Source organism: Triticum urartu, chromosome 2 (assembly GCF_003073215.2).
Source record: "Triticum urartu cultivar G1812 chromosome 2, Tu2.1, whole genome shotgun sequence".
NCBI classification, from domain to species: Eukaryota; Viridiplantae; Streptophyta; class Magnoliopsida; order Poales; family Poaceae; genus Triticum; species Triticum urartu.
In genome coordinates, this window is record NC_053023.1 from 585,882,661 (window position 1) to 585,899,310 (window position 16,650).

Genomic DNA, 16,650 nt, shown 5'->3' on the forward strand with positions numbered 1-16,650 from the left:
GGGAGTACGTGTTTCCACCGACTTTACATTCATGTCCACTTATCTTATTTGTCGGTGTCCACACTTTTTCATTGTATCATCCATGCTTAGATTTATTTTCTTGCTTTCTTCTTGTGTGTTTGATAAACTTTAGAAAAAACCAAAATAAGTTATAGTTAATTTACTTTCTATGCATGCTTAGTAGTATTATTAAAAAGAAAACCCAAAAAGATTTCCTTGTTCTTCTTTTGCTTGTTGGGAGCTTTCCCGTGTAAATAGTTTTTCTCGTTTTTGCTTTTCTCTTTTATTTTCTTGTTCAAGAAAACCAAAAACTCCAAAAATATTTCAGTGTGTTTCTCTGAATTTCTTTTCTTTTTATTCGAGTTGTACCGAGGAGACGACCACGATGAAAATGTTGAGTGGCTCTCATTTGAATAATTGTTGAACTAATAAAGAGCACATTTTACCTTGTCTTCTCCTATTGAATAAAGTGTTTGCAGATTCCATCTTAGTCCACGACACTCTTGCACTATTATTATTTTCATATCATTCGGTCGTGCAAGTGAAAGGCAATAATGACGACATTCGATGAACTGGCTGTGGCAGAGAGAAACTGGTATGAACTCGACTTGTTCTGTTTGTGTACATATGTTTAACCTAGTATCCATGATTCATCCCATTATGAATAAACATGTTTGCAATGAAAATTAGAGATTATATTTTATCATGCCATGCATAAGTAGCTCAGAGTTGATAATGATTTATCTTGGATATCAACATTGCATTAAAATGATTGTGATGTAGTATGATGATATGGTATCCTCCTCTGAATGTTCGAGTGGCTTGACTTGGCACATGTTCATGCATGTAGTTGAACCAAAACCAGCATAGCCTCTATGATAATTATGTTCATGGTGTTCATATCCTACTCATGCTAGTGTCCAATGTTACTTATGCATAATGCATGGTTATGATCGTTGTTGCTCTCTGGTTGTCCGCTTCTCAATCTAATTGTTAGCCTTCGCTTGTACTAAGTGCGGATTCTGCTTGTACATCAAAAACCTTGAACCCAAAGTTATTCCAGATGAGTCCACCATACCTACCTATATACGGTATTACCCTACCGTCCTAAGTAAATTTGCATGTGCCACCTCTAAAAACTTCTAAAAATGTCTGTTTTGTGTGCCTGGATCATTCATGGAACGACGGGAGGTAGTCGGTATCTTCGATGCTAAGCGGGTTATTCTCAGGTCGAGTGTTTATTCACTCGCCATCACACGAGAAAAGGGCGGTAATATGGATGCCCAGTCCCAAACTGCAAAATACAAAAAGAGTTAATCGCTCGAATAATCAAACAAAAGCTCCCAATGGAGTCAAAACCTTTTCTTTTATCACTTGGGAACCCCACTATCCTTTTTAGCATGGGAGGTATTGATAACTGATGGTCGTGAAGTAAATGAGAAGGGTGCATGTCCCAAAATAATCATTTATCTCTGTTTTAAAAACTTGAGCTCTGGCACCTCTACAAATCACTGCTTCCCTCTGCGAAGGGACTTTCTATTTACTTTTATGTTGTGTCATCACCTTCTAAAATAAGCGCTAGAAACTAAGAAGAGCACAGCTATCATGACGTATGCATTGTGTGTAGCTAATGTTGGGTGCATAATGACTGGATCTTTTCTACCATGACTTACAATGTTTAGTCGCTGCTTGGACTTTGGAGGTGCTCTGCATTTATGTTTTCTAGTCTCAGAAAGGGCTAGCGAGATACCACTATTGTCATATTATATCATGGTTGTTTTGACAATGTGTTGCTGTTTGAAATATTGCTCGCTAGCTGATTATGTCATTGATATGAGTCATTATAATCTTTAAGAGTTATTGTCGACATGGTTAGTTATAATGTTGGCTGAAAACATGTGTGCTATTTAAGCTTATTTATGCAAACAAGAGCAAAAGAGTTCGTAAAAGTTTTTCTTTTTCACTTTCAGTTTATCAACTGAATTGCTTGAGGACAAGCAAAGGTTTAAGCTTGGGGGAGTTGATACGTCCCCAACGTATCTACTTTTCCTAATGCTTTTCCTCTTGTTTTGGACTCTAATTTGCGTGATTTGAATGAAACTAACCCCAGACTGACATTGTTTTCAGCAAAACTACCATGGTGTTGTTTTTGTGCAGAAATAAAAGTTCTCGGAATGGAACAAAACTTTGCGAGGAATTTTTATATAATATATAAGAATTTCTGGAGCCAAGACCTACCAGAGAGGGGCCCCTGGGTGGGCACAACCCACCAGGGCACACCCCCTCTCCTGGCGCCGCCAGGTGAGTTGTCCCCACCTGGTGGCCCCGCAGACCCTGAAACCAATGCTATAAATTCCTATTTTCAGAGAAAAAAATGAGGAAGAAAGAATTATCGTGATCCACGAGACAGAGCCGCTGCCAAGCCTTGTTCTTCCTCGAGAGGGCAGATCTGGAGTCCGTTTGGGGCTCCAGAGAAGGGGATCTTCATTCTTCATCATCACCAACCCTTCTCCATTGCCAATTCCATGATGCTCCCCACTGGGAGTGAGTAATTCCTTCTTAAGCTCGTTGGTCGGTGAGGATTTGGATGAGATTCATCATGTAGTCGAGTTAGTTTTGTTAGGGCTTGATCCATAGTATCCACTATGTTCTTAGATTGATGTTGCTATGACTTTGCCATGCTTAATGCTTGTCACTTTGGGCCCGGGTGCCATGATTTCAGATCTGAACCGTTTATGTTATCATCATTATATCCATGTTCTATATCCGATCTTGCAAGTTATAGTCACCTACTACGTGTTATGATCCGGTAACCCCGGAATGACAATAACCGGGACTTCTTCCAGTGATTACCGTAGTTTGAGGAGTTCATGTATTCACTATGTGTTAATGCTTTGTTCTAGTTCTCTATTAAAAGGAGGCCTTAATATCCCTTAGTTTCCAATATGGACTCCGCTGCCACGGGAGGGTAGGACAAAAGATGTCATGCAAGTTCTTTTAATAAAGCACGTATGACTATTTACCGAATACATGTCTACATTAAATAGATGAACTGGAGCTAGTGCCGAATAGCCCTAGGTTATAACTGTCACATGATGAATATCATCCAACAAGTCACTGATACAATGCCTACGAATTTATCTTATATTGTTCCTGCTAAGTTACTACTGCTATCATCACTGTTACGCTTGCTACAAAATTACTGCTATCATTGTTACTGTTACTATTGCTGCTATCACTACTATCAAAACTATCATATTAATGTGCTACTGATTACTTGCTGTAGATAATTAATCTCCAGGTGTGGTTGAATTGACAACTCAGCTGCTAATACCTTCAAATATTCTTTGGCTCCCCTTGTGTCGAATCTATAAATTTGGGTTGAATACTCTACCCTCAAAAACTGTTGCGATCCCGTGTACTTGTAGGTTATTAGGGACAAAGTCCACAATACGGCTCGACCCTATTCGGACCTTAATATTCTTCCTTTTTTATCTTTTTCTCTTCTTTATTTTTCAGGTTCTTTAAAAACCAAATCACTTTTTGGTGGCACAAAGGGCCCTTTCCCAGGCCCCTTCTATATACTCAATCGTTGATCCTCTCAAAGGATCCTACACCAAGGTGAAAAGCGAGGCAGACGTGCGGTAGGGTTGTCCAAAGGATCTTCAAGACCACCTTTTTTAGGACCTACATACAGCTTTCCCTTGTTCTCAAATTCTTGGCTTGTAAAATAGCCTTGATGATTATGGCATTCTCTGTAAGAACACGTTTGACGTATCAATCTGATTATAGTGGAAACAGTTTTGTCCAACCTTATTCGGTATTGGCTTATTTCATAATCTGTATTCCGTCTTTACGACAGATTGACATATATACCTCGGCATAAATTGCCAGGGGCTCTATTCAGCCACATATATTTTTCAAAAACAAAATTCTGAACACTTTTATAGTATACTTCGGTGTCCCGAATACCGCATTATATGCATCGGCTCCGAATCATGTCTTTGGTCAATAGTTGGGTTGCCCGGCTCCTGTGGTTACCACCTTACGTTCCGCTTGTTCGGCTAAGGTAGTAAAGGGAGAACTACTGCGATTGTGTTTCTAGTTCGTCCGGTCAAACACCTCGGTAGAGAAAGCCGAAAACTGACTGTCATGATATAGCGAGACCTGGTCAGTGGTTCAGTGACTTACTAAATCTTTTGATATTTTTTTTGTATTATACGAAGGACTGGCCTCAACCCGGTCACGTGCCTAAAGCATCCAAGTTCGGAGAGCCGCACGCACACCTGGGGCTAGCTCATAGTCCCATTGTCAAACTCCTATGGCTAAGTGAGAGTGATAAAGCCGCATAGTCTGATTGCCTAGTTCGCTGCACGGTCACCTCCTTTACAGACCAAGACGTTGGGTCAAGTGTGGTCATGTGCTATTCTGAACACCCCTGTAGTATCTACGTGGGGGCTAAAGCCGACGACATGCAAACTTTCAAAAATAAATACGGCCGCACATGAGGAAAATATTTCAGATAAAAGCACAAGTATATTACAAAGGCCTTGTTTCATAACACAAAGTCTGGGCAACCCAGATACATTCATTTAAACATAATATCCTTTGAGCATTGACCCTCTACTAAACGGGCACCCTCCAGGACACCCTCGAAGTATCGCTCCGGCTTGCGGTAGTCCTTGCCCTCGGGTGGACCCTCAACTGCCATGGTGACGGCCTTCATCTTCGCCCAGTGCATCTTGACGCGGGCAAAGGCCATCCGCGCACCCTCTATGCACACCGAGCACTTCACAACTTCAACTCGGGGCAGGGCGTTGCCGAATCGCTTGACCAAGCCGAAGTAGCTGCTCAGAATGGGTCCGGCTGGCCATAGCCAGACTATGCTGTCCTTCATGACCAAACCAGACATCCTATGTAGCTCCGCCAACTGCATCATCTGGTTATTCAGCACTGCTGGCCTTTCTGGTGCCAGGTACTGGGACCAGAAGAGCTTCTCCGTGGTGTTTCCCTCCTGAGACTGGAAGAATTGCACGGCATCGGCCGCACTCCTTGGGAGATCTGCAAAGGCATTTGGAGAACTCCATAGTCGATTTAGCAAAGCATATCTCCGACCGCCAAATATACTCTGTAAAAGAAATGCCTTACCAGCCGCTATCTGTTCGGCTTGCTTGATCTCCTCGCGAGCCGCCCGGGACTTGGTCTGCGCCTCCTTGGCCTCCTGTAGAGCCTTGGTGAGATCGGCCGCTTGGGCCTTATTCTTCTCCTCCAAGGTCTCGCACTTGCTGGCGGTATCTTGAAGCTCCTACTCCACTTCGGTCACTCGCTCCTCATACTTGTGGCGGGTGACCTGCTCAGCCTCTAAGTCCACAGCCGCTTTGTCGGCGGCCGCTTGGCTCACCCGCACCTACTCCTTGGCTTGGGAAAGGGCGCTCTTCAGGTTCTCGACCTCGGCCGCACTACCTGCAAATATGATCAGGACAACACAGGAGATTAGACCCCGCATTAGCATATTACTTTAGGTGTGTAAACAATTTTTTCAAAACATACCTTGCGCCTCATCAAACCACTTGTTGATGCAGTCGAGGTCCTCATCGGCCCGTTCCAGCTTCCGCTTGAGCTCGGACACTTCGGCGGCCTGGGCGGTTGCCGCTAACAATGAAGCCTGTGTATCAAAATAGAAAAGTATGTTATCTCCTGCGAATATTTCTTGATCCTTTGTTCGGCCCTTCTTTTCAAAAGCTGAATAGAGTCTCAGGGGCTACTATCTATACACAGGCATATTCTTTGCATATGCAAAGCAGCTAAGAATATTACATCACGTACCTCAAAGCCTGTTAATAGGCTGGTAAAGGCTTTGTTCAGCCCGCTTTTGGCGGACTGGACCTTCTCAACCACCATACACATGAGGGTACGATGCTCCTCCACAATGGAAGCATGTCGAAGCGCTTCCACCAGAGTGTCCAGCGCCTCTGGATTGATAGAGGTCACTGGTGGAGTCGATGCTCTCCCCTCCTTCAAAGCAGGTCGCTCACTCGATTTCGGAGCCGTACGGGTCCCCGGAATAATATTCGGCTTGCGGACAGATTGGTCATGGCCCCCCTTACCAGTATCCATGGGGGTCGGTTCCCCCATGTTCTCGGCAGCCGAGGCGTTACCCTCTGGCGCCGTCTGGGCGGCCTCCCGCACTCTCCATGGCCCGGAGAGGCTCTCCGGGACAACACTTCGGTGTTGTTCATGGCAGTTGGCGGGGAGGCTCGCGGAGGCGTCTCGCTCTCCACCATCTCCGGCCCCAGCGAGTTCCTAGAAGACGCTGACAGTTGGGGGAGATCACGGGCCGGACTGCAGCACACAATTTAAATATGTTAAAACTGCAGTCATAAAAACAGGATATATATACAGTATCCTTGGACACTTACGATGCAGCCTGGGGCTTCGACCGGGGGCACCACTCGGGGACAGCTTCAGCATCCGAGTCCGAGTCATCCGAAAGAGAGACCTCCCCTTATTGGACGCCTCCGCCTCTAGGTCCACGGAGGCCGCCCTTTTCTTCTTCGCCCCCCTTGAGGGGAGAATTGCTCTCCTCCTCCTCTTCGTATGCATCTCCCTTGTGGGAGGAGGGAGCTTCAGTATCTCCGGACGCAGTGTCCGAAGTACCTTTATGGCGGAGGCCACTTTTGGCCTCCTTGCCCTTCTTCTTGGCCTTCTTCTCAGGCGCCTGGTACGGCGTTGGGACCAGCATCCTTGTTAGCAGAGGAATGGCTGGGTATTCGGGTAGCGGAGCCAGACACTGGATCTGCTCCGCCTTCTTTGTCCAGCCCTGAGGGAAGGATGGAAGGCTCAGCATACATTTCGATATACGAACTAAAGTTGTGTTTGGAAATTAGAAAACCTACTGGGGTGGCCAGATGAGCGCAGTCGAGGCCAATGTCTTCGGTCGTCTCCGGCCACGACTTCTGGGCCTTGAAAATCAGCTTCCAGATCTCTTCGTGCATCGTGCCGAAGAATCATTGCAGGGTTCGCGGACCATCCGGATTGAACTCCCACATGTGGAGAGGACGACGCTAGCAGGGGAGATCTGGAAGCTGATTTCTTTGTACTCCGTCACCTGGCAGGGTCCGCGGATCTCTTCGTACTCCGTCACCTGGATCACATCTGCGAGATTGGTGTTCTTCCCCATCATACTTTTATGCGCTTTTGCAGCACCATCACCTCATCGGACGACCCCCAATCCAGGCCCTTATTAATCCACAACGTGAGCCGCATTTGGGGGTCTGGATTTGAACTCAAGAGTGGCTGCCCATGTGGCGCCGCGAGGTTCGGTGATGTAGAACCACTCCTGTTGTCATCCCTTCACGGTCTCCACGAAGGCCCCTTTGGGCCAGGTGATGATGGGGAGCTTGCTCACCATGGCGCCGCTGCAGTCTGCATGTTGCCCGTCGACCACCTTCGGCTTCACGTTGAAGACCTTAAGCCATAGGCCAAAGTGGGGGGATGCGGAGGAGCGCCTCGCACACAACAATGAACGCCGAAATGTGGAGGAAGGAATTTGGGGCTAGATCGTGTAAATCTAGCCCGTAATAGAACATGAGGCCGCGGATGAAAGGGTGGAGAGGAAACCCTAGTCCATGGAGGAAGTGGGGGATAAAAACCACTCTCTCACCGGGCTCCAAAGTAGGGATGATCTGTTTTTTGGCAGGGAGTCGGTGCGTGATACTCGCGGCCAGGTACCCCGCTTCCCGGAGTTCCTTGACGTTCCTCTCGGTGGCGGAGGAAGTCATCCACTTGCCCAGTGAGCCAGATCCGGCCATGGCTGGAAAGGTTGGGCGGTGGGAAAGATTGAGGCTTGGGCGCTGGAGCTCGAGGATGGGAAGGCTGAGGAAGGAAGAAGGTGTGGGGTGAAAAGATGGATCTTTATCTGCTTATATAGGCAGTGGATATCAAACGCCTCCCACTAGCCTTAAAACTCACCTATTCCCAAGGGGTCATGCGAATGGCACGGTTCGATTGCCCAAACCCATATTGATGAAAATCCCACAATAAGGGGACACGATCTCTGCTTTGACAAGACGTGTCAATGGAGGATGCGCCTCGAAACACGAAGCTGGAGGCCAAAAACGGTTTGAAATAATAAAAAGGCTAGACGTGACTTTTCCCCAAAAAAGTTGTCAGTAGACATACCCTATTAAGTATTGAACCCTTATGGTCGAGGGTTGTAACTATTATACGGAGCCGAATACGGTTCTCTTGTTCAGAAGACTGCTTCATATGCAGAGAAGGAACCCGCCTTGCAATGCCAAAGACAATCTATGAGCCGAACACATCGTCATTAAAGACTGGTTCAGGGGCTACGGAGGTAGTCCTGGACTAAGGGGTCCTCGGGTGTCCAGGTTGTCTGATATGGGCCGGACTGATGGGCCATCAAGATACAAGATAGAAGACCTTTCCCCGTGTCTGGGTGGGACTCTCCTTTGCGTGGATGGCAAGCTTAACACCCGGATGTGTAGTTTCCTCTCCCTGTAAACTGACTTTGTACAACCCTAGGCCCCTCCGGTGTCTATATAAACCGGAGGGTTTAGTCCGTAGAGGCTAAGACAAATCATATAGGCTAGACATCTAGGGTTTAGCCATTACGATCTCGAGGTAGATCAACTCTTGTAACCCATATACTCATCAAATACAATCAAGCAGGACGTAGGGTTTTACCTCCATTAAAAGGGCCCGAACCTGGGTAAACATCATGTCTCCCTTGTCTCATGTTACCTTCGATCCTCAGACGCACAGTTCGGGACCCCCTGCCCGAGATCGGCCGGTTTTGACACCGACAACCGCGACATGCCTAATGGCTAAAGTTGACGTGGGATGGCTTTGGCATCTCCGTTTAGCCCATGTCAATATGAGATCTTTGCAAAGTCTTCTCAAGGGGGACCATGTTCGTGGACAAACAAATGTTAGTTTTGCCAAAGATCGTGCTTGCAGTGCTTGTATCGAAGGAAAGCTACATGAGAAGGCTCACCCTCCCACTACTATCATCTACTCAAAGAGGCCCTTGGAGGTTGATAACCCACAAGTATAGGGGATTGCAACAGTTTTTGAGGGTAGAGTATTCAACCAAAATTTATTGATTCGACACAAGGGGAGCCAAAGAATATTCTCAAGTATTAGCAACTGAGTTGTCAATTCAACCACACCTGGAAACTTAATATCTACAGCAAAGTGTTTAGTAGCAAAGTAATATGATAGTAGTGGTAACGGTAGCAAAAGGTAACGGTAGAAAAAGTAATATTTTTGGTATTTTGTAGTGATGATAACAATGGAAACTAAAAAGTAAATAAGTGAAGAACAATATGTGAAAAGCTCATAGGCATTGGATCGGTGATGGAGAATTATGCCGGATGTGGTTCATCATGTAACAGTCATAACCTAGGGTGACATAGAACTAGCTCCAGTTCATCAATGTAATGTAGGCATGTATTCCGAATATAGTCATACGTGCTTATGGAAAAGAACTTGCATGACATCTTTTGTCCTACCCTCCCATGGCAGCGGGGTCCTACAGGAAACTAAGGGATATTAAGGCCTCCTTTTAATAGAGTATCGGACCAAAGCATTAACACATGGTGAATACATGAACTCCTCAAACTATGGTCTTCATCGGGAGTGGTCCCTATTATTGTCACTTCAGGGTTGCCGGATCATAACACATAGTAGGTGACTATAGACTTGCAAGATAGGATCAAGAACTCACACATATTCATGAAAACATAATAGGTTCAGATCTGAAATCATGGCACTCGGGCCCTAGTGACAAGCATTAAGCATAGAAAAGTCATAGCAACATCAATCTCAGAACATAGTGGATACTAGGGATCAAACCCTAACAAAACTAACTCGATTACATGATAAATCTCATCCAACCCATCACCGTCCAGCAAGCCTACGATGGAATTACTCATGCACGGCGGTGAGCATCATGAAATTGGTGATGGAGGAAGGTTGATGATGACGATGGCGACGGATTCCCCTCTCCAGAGCCCCGAACGCACTCCAGATCAGCCCTCCCGAGAGAGATTAGGGCTTGGCGGCGGCTCCGTATCGTAAAACGCGATGAATCCTTCTCTCTGATTTTTTTCTCCCCGAACACGAATATATGGAGTTGGAGTTGAGGTCCGTGGAGCTCCAGGGGGCCCACGAGGCAGGGGGCGCGCCCCCCACCCTCGTGGCTAGGGTGTGGGCCCCCTGGCCTTGATTCTTTGCCAGTATTTTTTATTATTTCCAAAAATAATCTCCGTGGAGTTTCAGGTCATTCCGAGAACTTTTGTTTCTGCACATAAATAACACCATGGCAATTCTGCTGAAAACAGCGTTAGTCCAGGTTAGTTCCATTCAAATCATGCAAGTTAGAGTCCAAAACAAGGGCAAAAGTGTTTGGAAAAGTAGATACGACGGAGACGTATCAACTCCCCCAAGCTTTAACCTTTCCTTGTCCCCAAGCAATTCAGTTGACAAACTGAAAGTGATAAAGAAAAACTTTTACAAACTCTGTTTGCTCTTGTTGTTGTAAATATGTAAAGCCAGCATTCAAGTTTTCAGCAAAGATTATGAACTAACCATATTCACAATAACTCTTAGGTCTCATGTTTACTCATATCAATGGCATAAGCAACTAGCGAGCAATAATAATAAATCTCGGATGACAACACTTTCTCAAAACAATCATAATATGATATAACAAGATGGTATCTCGCTAGCCCTTTGTGAGACCACAAAACATAAATGCAGAGCACCTTTAAAGATCAAGGACTGACTAGACATTGTAATTCATGGCGAAAGAGATCCAGTCAAGTCATACTCAATGTAAACTAACAGTAATGAATGCAAATGACAGCGGTGCTCTCCAACTAGTGCTTTTTAATAAGAGGATGATGACTCAACATAAAAGTAAATAGATAGGCCCTTCGTAGAGGGAAGCAGGGATTTGTAGAGGTGCCAGAGCTTGATTTTGAAATAGAGGTGAATAATATTTTGAGCGGTATACTTTCATTGTCAACATAACAACCAAGAGATGGCGATATCTTCCATGCTACACACATTATAGGCGGTTCCCAAACAGAATGGTAAAGTTTATACTCCCCTGAGGGAGTCCTGGATTAGGGGGTCTCCGGATAGCCGAACTATATCCTTTGGCCGGACTGTTGGACTATGAAGATACGAGATTGAAGACTTCGTCCCGTGTCCGGATGGGACTCTACTTGGCGTGGAAGGTAAGCTAGGCAATACGGATATGTATATCTCCTCCTTTGTAACTGACCTTGTGTAACCCTAGCCTCCTCCGGTGTCTATATAAATCGGAGGGTTTTAGTCCGTAGGACAACATACAATCATACCATAGGCTAGCTTCTAGGGTTTAGCCTCTCCGATCTCGTGGTAGATCAACTCTTGTACTACTCATATTATCAAGAATAAATCAAGCAGGACGTAGGGTTTTACCTCCATCAAGAGGGCCCGAACCTGGGTAAAACATCGTGTCCCGTGCCTCCTGTTACCATCCGCCTTAGACGCACAGTTCGGGACCCCCTACCCGAGATCCGCCGGTTTTGACACCGACATTGGTGCTTTCATTGAGAGTTCCACTGTGTCGTCGCCGTAAGGAAGGATGCCTCGTCTCGTTGTTAAAAACAACATTACCGCCGGGGGAGCCCTGGCTGTCGGCCAAACTCTCCGGCTTGGCAGTTTCATCATGACCGCCCGTTTGGCCGCTGCACCGACGATGACTTCTTGGGTCATCGAAAAGAGCCTCCACGTCGGCTCGGAATTCGCCGAGCAGATGGATCCAATGGAACTCTCTTCCCTAAACGAGCTCTTGGATCGCATCACCGCCTTGGGAGTCGCTACGGACTATGATCGGATTGGGCTTAAACCCGATCAAAGGGAGATTAACTCTCCACCGGTCACCCATCATGTTGCGATGGTGGAGGAACAATGCGGCGATTCTTCCTCTATCTTGAGGACTAACTATGTCCAGATTCCTGAGCTCTCCGAGCCGGATACCCGTTTACGGGAGGACATCACCCAAGCCCTGAACCTAGAGTCAGGCAGCGGGCCAGACTCATCGGGCAACATCCTGGAATCCGAACTTCCAAGATCAGAAACTCCTCGGCCTCTGGGTCTCAGATCGGGTAGGGGTTCGGACTCAAACCCACCCACCCACCCAGACATAAATGATCTTTCCCACATCAGGCAAGAGCCCCATGAAACAGTACATCATTATTGGGCCAGATTCCTCCTTGTGATGAACAAGGTTAAGGACTACTGCGAGGAAGATGCAGTCTCACTTTTCTGCAATAACTGCACGGACAAGGGAATCCTTAACGCCATAAGTCGCTGTGACATATCACGCTTCGCCGACTTGGCGTCCATAGTGTGAAAGTACTGTGCGATGGAAAGTGCCTGGAAAACCGAAATGAAATTTTGGGATAATCCGGCTCCGAATATACACCCAATCTGAAGTAAAAGGGTGCACTATCATAAGACACCCGAGTTAATTACAAAGAAGCAAAAACCCTCTACAGGGCATGGAACCGTATTGGAGGGATGGCTCAATGGACCCTACAAAATTCATAGTACAGCGGATACCATACCAACACACAGCCTTAGAGCATGTTGGATACTCTGGCAGGTGGCCAAAAGTGGCGAGGATCTTCTCATCCCATATGCCACAGAGCACCATCCCAGGGATAACAATACGGTATTAACAGTCTTTGAGACCTTCGCATCAAATAATAGGCGCAAGCGAACACTCTGCAGCATTGCCGAAATCTGCCGCGTGGCAGAAATAAATCCATGGAGTGACACAGCTATTACCTTCAATGCCAGTGACGAACCTAAATTCTGAACAGCCCAAGCACCAGCTGCACTGGTCCTCAGTCCAATCGTGGACGGCTTTCGACTCACCAAAGTACTCATGGACGGCGGCGATGGATTAAACCTCATTTATGAGGAAACTCTTCAAAAAATGGAAATAGACTGAACCGCATTGAGCAAAGCAGCACAACCTTCAGAGGAATCATCCCCAGTCGGGAAGCACGCTGTGCTAGGAAAATCACACTAGATGTGGCATTCGGCACGCCGGAGAACTATAGGTCCGAAGAAATTACATTCCAAGTGGCCCCATTCAGTAGTGGATACCACGCCCTTTTAGGACGGGAGGCGTTCACGATCTTCCAAGCCATACCCCATTATGGGTACATGAAGCTCAAAATGCCCGGGCCCAACGGAATCATCACTCTCGCTAGCGATCCGAACACAACACTCCGCGCCGAAAACAAAAAAGTCGCATTGGCCCTCGAGGCATTATCCGAAGCCCTTTCAGCCAAGGAATTAACTGCGCTACACTCCATAGTGGACAAGGGACGACGTGATACTTGACAAGAGATCCAAGTCCACCTCTTTTAAACCAGCGGATGAAATAGTCAAATTCCATGTCCACCCAACGGACCCTACAAAAACAGCCTCCATCGGGGCATAGTTAAACCCCGCCGTGGACGCCACACTACGAGAGTTCCTGCACGAGAATTGGGACATATTCGCCTGGCACCCCTCAGACATGCCAGGAATCCCACGCAGGCTGGTTGAGCACATCCTCAATATCCTAAAGGGATTCAAGCTGGTCAAGCAGGCTCTTCGGCGTTTCTCTGAACCTAAGAGACAAGCTATGGGAGAGCAACTAGCCAAATTATTGGAGGTCGGGTTCATTAGAGAAATAAAACACCCGGACTGGCTAGCAAACCTGGTGATGGTACCAAAGAAGGACAAATCCTGGCGCCTATGTCTCGACTTCAAGGACCTCAACAAGGCTTGCCCAAAGGATCCCTTCCCCCTCCCTCGCATTATTCAAATTATCGATGCTACCGCAGGACACGAGTCATTGTGTTTCCTTGACGCATACTCCGGCTACCACCAAATCAAGATGGCGGAGTCCGACCAAGCCGCAACGGCATTTATCACACCATACGGCCCCTTCTGTTTTAACACAATGCCTTCTGGGCTCAAAAACGCTGGCGCAACATATTAGCGCATGATTCAGACATGTCTGGAGAAACAGATCAGCAAAATAGTAGAGGCATACGTAGATGATGTGGTCGTTAAAACCAAACACGTCGACTCTCTAATAGGCGACTTGAGGCTCACATTCGACAACCTCCGAACATACGATATCAAGCTCAATCCGGAAAAATGCGTTTCAGGCGTACCAGCCGGAAAGCTCCTGGGCTTCATTGTCTCCAGTAGAGGTATTGAAGCTAATCCGGCCAAAATCCGAGCTCTGTCACAGTTGGCTATACCAACGGACCTCAAACAAACCCAGAAACTAACTGGATGTGTGGCGGCTCTAAGCTGCTTTATCTCCCGCTTAGGAGAAAAGGCATTACCCCTTTATCGCCTCCTTCGGCACACCGAACACTTCGAGTGGACGGACGCTGCCATAGCCGGATCGGAAGAAATAAAAGCCATACTGGCAACCAACCCAATCCTAGCCACGCCAAACATCGGCGAACCAATGTTGTTGTACATTGCGGCAACTCATCAAGTTGTAAGCAAAGTGCTCGTCGTCGAACGAGAAGCGGATGGACATAAATTCCCTCTTCAAAAGCCGGTATATTATGTATCCACTGTCCTCACTCCATGCAAATCGCGGTACCCACATTATCAAAAGATAGCCTATGCGGTATTCATGGCATCCTGGAAGCTGCGACACTACTTTCAAGAGTGTTCGATTACAGTAGGCTCGGAAGTGCCACTTAATGATATTATAAACAACCGCGATGCCACGGGCCGGATTGCCAAATGGGCCATTGAGCTCCTCCCGTTCGACATAACATACAAACCTCAGCGAGCCATTAAATCGCAAGTATTGGCCGACTTTGTCGCCGAATGGATGGAAGCCGAACTCCCTAAAGAGTACGGCGCATACTCCAATTGGATCATGCACTTCGACGGCTCCAAAATGCTGGCTGGTCTGGGGGCTGGCGTCGTCCCGACATCCCCAACCAGAGATACAGTGCAATACGTACTGCATATACTATATACAGACTCCAACAACACAGCCGAATACGAAGCCCTATTACATGGTCTTCGGATGGCAGTTTCCATGGGCATCCACGCCTGGAGGTGTGTGGGGATTCGAACCTTGCAATATCCCAAATAAAAGGAGACTTCGATGCCAAGGATCCGAAGATGGCGGCCTATTGAAACGCCATCCTAAAGATGTCAATTCGGTTCGAGGGACTTGAATTTCACCATGTGGCTCGGGAAAACAATCGAGCGGCGGATATCCTCGCTCGCATTGGCGCAAAACGCGATGCGGTCCCCCCCCCAACATCTTTTTGGAGAGGTTGTTTAAGCCATCCGTGGTATGGGAAGGGGACACCGGTAACAATAATCCGGACCCGGCCAAAATGCCTGATACCGAACACTCTGACATAATCGGAGGCTCTGCCACCGAAATAACACCTTCAGCCCACGTCATAATTGCGATCATTGCCCTGTGGACAGAACCATTCTTGGCCTACCTAACTAGGCAGGAACTTCCCGAGGACCAAAATGAGGCATGCTGCATAGTGCGGCGATCTAAAGCCTACAGGGTCCACGAGGGAGAGCTGTATAAAAAAAGCACTACCAGAGTCCTTCAAAGGTGCTTCTCCGAAGAGGAAGGGTGGAAGCTTTTGGCAGAAATTCACGCCGGACTCGGCGGCCACCACGCTGCAGCCCGGGCCCTTGTAAGCAAGGCCTTTTGTACATGGGTTTATTGGCCGACGGCCCGGGCAGACGCACAGGACTTGGTCCAACGCTGTGCCGGTTGCCAGCTTTTTGCAAACCAAAGCCACATGCCACCCACCGCCCTCCAAACAATCCCCATTACCTGGCCCTTTGCGGTCTGGGGGCTTGACATGGTTGGACCCCTTAAAGGGGGAACCCATAAGAAAAAATACTTACTGGTCATGGTGGATAAATTCACCAAATGGATAGAAGCCAAACCTATTAAAACAGCCGAATCCGGACCGGTGATAGACTTCATATCCGGGGTCGTACACCGTTATGGCGTCCCCCATAGCATCATCACTGACAACGGCACAAACTTCACGGCCAATGAGGTAAAACTCTGGTGCAACAACATGGGCATCAAGCTCGATTATGCTTCCGTCTATCACCCACAAACCAACGGCCAAGTTGAGCGAGCAAATGGTCTTATCATGAGCAGCATTAAACCCAGATTAGTGCGGTCCTTAAAGGAGTCTAACACGCACTGGGTAGAGGAGCTCGACTCCGTACTCTGGGGGCTGCGGACCATGCCAAATCGTACTACCGGATATACGCCCTTCTTTATGGTGTACGGCGCAGAGGCAGTTCTGCCCTGCGACATAATTCATGACTCACCTCGAGTGCGCATGTACGAAGAAAGAGAAGCCGAGCTCGATCGGTAGGACGGTCTGGACACCCTGGAGGAGGAGCGCGACATGGCAAAATCCCGTACCGCATTTTATCAGCAACAGGCTCACAGATACCAAAGCAGAGAAGTACGGGCCAAAACTTATAACGTTGGCGAGTTAGTTCTACGCCTGCTGGAGAAGAAGAAGTCCAAGCTCGAGCCCA